The sequence below is a fragment of the Elephantulus edwardii genome, unplaced genomic scaffold, assembly GCF_000299155.1.
Source record: "Elephantulus edwardii isolate Elephantulus edwardi_28Jun2011 unplaced genomic scaffold, EleEdw1.0 scaffold00097, whole genome shotgun sequence".
Lineage (NCBI taxonomy): Eukaryota > Metazoa > Chordata > Mammalia > Macroscelidea > Macroscelididae > Elephantulus > Elephantulus edwardii.
In genome coordinates, this window is record NW_006399847.1 from 6,111,403 (window position 1) to 6,115,828 (window position 4,426).

At 39.2% G+C, this 4,426-nt stretch overlaps 1 pseudogene; it reads right to left on the reverse strand.

Moving 5' to 3' along the window:
* Positions 1–1,587: 1,587 nt before the first annotated feature.
* On the reverse strand, positions 1,588–2,046 carry LOC102854834 (annotated as a pseudogene).
* Between the last annotated feature and the right edge of the window lie 2,380 nt (positions 2,047–4,426).

The window sequence follows — 4,426 nt, forward strand, 5'->3', positions numbered from 1 at the left end:
TGTGTGCACAAGAAGTCATGGTGCATGATGTGCAAGGCTGCTAACCATAAGGTCTGTGATAGAGATACACATCTAGAAAGACGGAAGTGTTATTAGACCTATAGGTGAGTACAGCATTTTGTCCACTTATCTTGGTATTTGTCATTTCCAGTCATCCTGCTTCCTTCCTTATGTGTGTGTGGGTCACAGCCGTGTCACTTTCCTTTAGCCTGTAGAACTTGTTTTAGTGTGTCCTGTATGCATGCTTACTGATGATAAATTGTTACAATTGTGTTTACTTAGACAATGTCTTTGATTCATGATTATCTTTGATGTTTAGATTTGCAGCATGTAAAACTTCATGTTGATTCTCCCGCCTCCCCCACCCCGCCTTCCTTAAGTACTTCAGAAATACCATTCTACTGTTTTGGTGACCTGATTGTCAGGGAAAAGACCTCTTGTGGCTTAGTAATGAGGACATTGCACTACCAAACCAAAGGCACGTAGTTCAAATCCACTAGGTGTTTCGATGGGAAAAGATGAGCAATTTTTCCTATGTGATTTACTATCAATGAAAACCCACTGAGGGGCCAGCTATGAGTTAGTTTTAACTTCATGGCAATGAGACAGAATTGAGCTGATTACCTCTCATAATAAGTTACCCATCACTCTTAGGTTTCATTATTTTTCTCTGTCTTATTCTAAGATTTTTCTCCTACTTCATGAACTCTAGTAGTTTGCTTGTGATGTTTAAAGTGTAATTTTCTTTGCATATATCCTATTAGAGGTCCTTTGATAAATTCAATCTGTAATTGACTGTCCTTCATAAAATGTGGAAAGTTTTTGGCTATTATTTCTTCAAATTCTCCTCGCACCACATTATTATTCCTGTCTTATTTTGTGACACTGTCTCAGTAATCTCTAGGCTCTGTTCATATTCATTCTTTTTTCCCCTCTGTGATCTTGCATTTAATAGTATCTTCAAGTTTACTAACCCTTTCTTCTATTGTTAAGTTTATACAGTGATATTTTTTCTATAAAATTATTTTTATTTTAGACTTTTATATAATTTAAATTTTTCCACTAAGATTCCAATAGCTATTTTCTTAAAAGAATAGATTTTTGTTTAAGTCTATGACTATATTTTACTAGCTGCTTTAATCATTTTTTTCTATTAATAGCTTCTTCATTCTGTAAAAGTAAATGAAAGTCATAGTCATATAAATACCAACATTATAAAATGCAGGGAAGGGTGATGGAGGAGGAAGTAAAGACTTTTATTGTCCTACTAATATTGTCTTGTCAAAGAAGAGCATAAAGCTTTGCTCCATATTCAACCACTTATATAATAAATCACAAAAACACCTTCCCTGGAAGATGCATTGCTCTTCTTTGAGATGGATAGGCAAGAGGGATTGAAAGTTAGGGTAAGAGGATCTATTATTTTGGCAGATCTTCTCAGTCATTCCAGATATTGTTGCAATCTTAAATATATGCTTCTTTGTAAAGTATGAAAAGAAAAAAAAAATCCCACAGGTGACATAGCTGAAGCCTCAGCTCAAGTATTTCCAAAATGCATCTTTGTCCATTTCCCGACCTTTCCTTATATTAATTTTTGGTTGTTTTCTGGACCAATGCTTGTTTGTGAGCTTCTGTGGTACAAGCTTTTTTGTAGGGTCAGATTTCTTCAGAGCCAGATCCTGGGATCTACATGTTCCACTGGAGCTCTTAATACAATTATACATATTGTACCTCCAGGGTGCTGGATTTGCAATGTCTGGAAAGCTGGTAGGCTACTGTCACCACACTCTTCAATGAAATCATCAGCAGTCTACAGCAGGGATTTCCTCCACATCTTCATCCAATTGTATGTTAGGATCCACTCCTCTTACTTAGTCTTGCAATTTTTTCTTCATCAATAATCCCTGGTTTAAAGGCTGAGTGGATCTCCTGTGCCATAAGTGTTTAGTGCTGTTGCTTATTAGAGCCTTGGGTGCTGGCTGGTTCTAGTTTTAGCGATGAGAAATTGGAGGGGTTGATTAGGGCTGAGAGACAAAACTTGTTCATAGTGTGTAGTGCATTGTACTTCAGCTTGTAGAGCTTATCAAGAGCAGCTTCTATCTGCTCATGACATGTGGACACTGCCTCCAGTAAGCATTGGTATCAGCATGCTCTCTAATTCTTGTCTGTTGCTTGAAATATCTGGTTCACCCAAGGATGTGTTTCTTTTGTCTCCTTTTTAAATTTAAACATGTAACTTTTAAATTTCTCCTCATGTTGGTGATTCTTTCGCTCAATTTTGGACATTATTGATTATATTTTTAAAAGAGTTTAGATTCTGTTATGTTTTCATGAAGAGTGTCTTTTGCTTTAATTTGAAGTAAACTTAATTGAATTCACACTCTATACTCTCTCCACACGGCAGGAAACAGCAAATACTCTTTTCCTAGGTTTTCAGGCTGTAGCTGTTGTAATCCTTCACATGTAACCCAGACTTCCTAACAACCACTTGGCCAACTGACTGGAAGAGATCTATATTTGTTCCCATTCCAAAGAAGGGTGACCCAACAGAGTGTGGAAACTACAGAACAATCTCATTGATTTCACATGTAAGCAAGATTCTACTGAAGATTATCCAAAAATGACTGGAGCAGCACATCAGCAGAGAATTGCCAAAAGTCCAGGCTGGGTTTAGAAGGGGTCCTGTTACTAGGGATATTGTAGCTGATGTTAGATGGATCTTAGCTGAAAGCAGGGAACACCACAAGAATGTCTATATATGTTTCATTGAATATGCAAAGGCATTTGACTGTGTGGATCATAACAAACTGTGGCTGACGCTGAGAAGAATGGGAATCCCAGAACATTTAATCGTGCTAATGCGAAACCTATACTTGGACCAGGAGGCAGTCATCAGAACAGAGCAGGGTAACACTGCATGGTTCAAAATTGGGAAGGGTGTACGCCAGGGATGCATCCTGTCTCCATACCTTTTCAACCTGTATGCAAAGCAGATTATCCAGGAGGCTGGGCTCTATGAGGAGAAGTGTGGCATCAGGATTGGTGGAAGAGCTATTAACAATCTGAGTTATGCAGATGACACAACCCTGCTTGCTGAAACTGAGGAGGACCTCATGCACTTGCTGCGAAGGGTCAAGGACTGCAGCCTTCAGTATGGACTGAGGCTCAATGTCAAGAAGACAAAGATTCTCACCACTGGACCAATTGGCAGCGTCAGGATGGATGACGAAGAGATTGAGATTGTTCACAGCTTCAGTTTGCTCGGCTCCACGGTCAACACTCTTGGCACCAGCAACCAGGAAATCAAAAAATGTATTGCGATGGGAAAGTCTGCTGTTAATGATCTCTCTAAAGTACTCAAGAGCAACGGTGTCTCTCTGGAGACCAAGGTACACCTGATACAGGCCATGGTTTTTGCATCAGAGAGTTGGACAATGACTAGGGAGGATAGGAGGAGAACTGATGCCTTTGAGCTGTGATGCTGGAGAAGAGTATTGAGGGTACCATGGACTGCCAAGAAAACAAACAGATTCATCCTGGAGAGGGTTAAGTCAAGCTATTCCTTGGACGCAAGGATTCTGGGGCTTCGTCTGACATACTTTGGGCATGTTGCAAGGAGGGACAGGTCCTTGGAGAGGAACATCATGCTTGGGTGGGGACAGCGCAAGAGGGGAAGACCCTCTATGAGATGGATTGATTCGGTGACTGGGGTAATCGGGATGGGTGTGTCAGAGGCAGCGTGATTGGCACAGGATAGAGCAGGGTTTAGGGCTGTTGTACATAGGGTCGTTATGAGTCGCAAACGACTCAAGGGCACATAACAACAACAACAACAACACATGCTTAGAAGCAGGAGCTTACCTAAGTGGCTCTTTTGCTTCCAAGATTTTCCTCAGAATCTACTGGCTTCTTTATGAGCCTTGAATTTTTTTTCTCTTTCTTCAAGGCAGCAAGACTTTCAGATTCCTATTACTCATGGAGATTGGGGAGCTAACATAGCAAACATAACCGTCTTCATTAGATCTTTCCAGAGTAGCCTCCTCTCTCAGTCCCTGCCTACTTTTAGTTACTCTAAATGTTTCAGTTTTTTTCTCCTACTTGTAGAGATTTTAGAGTTGGTATCACTGGTAAAATAAGCTCAATCAAGCTAGTTACAGAAACTGGAAACCAGAGTCTATAAAATAATTAGTTTAATAAAAGGGTTTTTTTGATATATGGATTTCAGTTTTAAGTCACCTCAGTGTTGTAAGGAGTAAGAATTCCACTAAAGTCTCAGCTTATATGATCCTTAGGATAGCACAGGTAGATAATATTTACTGTATATTTTGCAGTTATTATATTTACACATTAATCTCATTTTTATAAATATCCTTTTTATGTATACATCTGAGGGAGTAATGAACACGAACACTTTTCTAAAATCAAA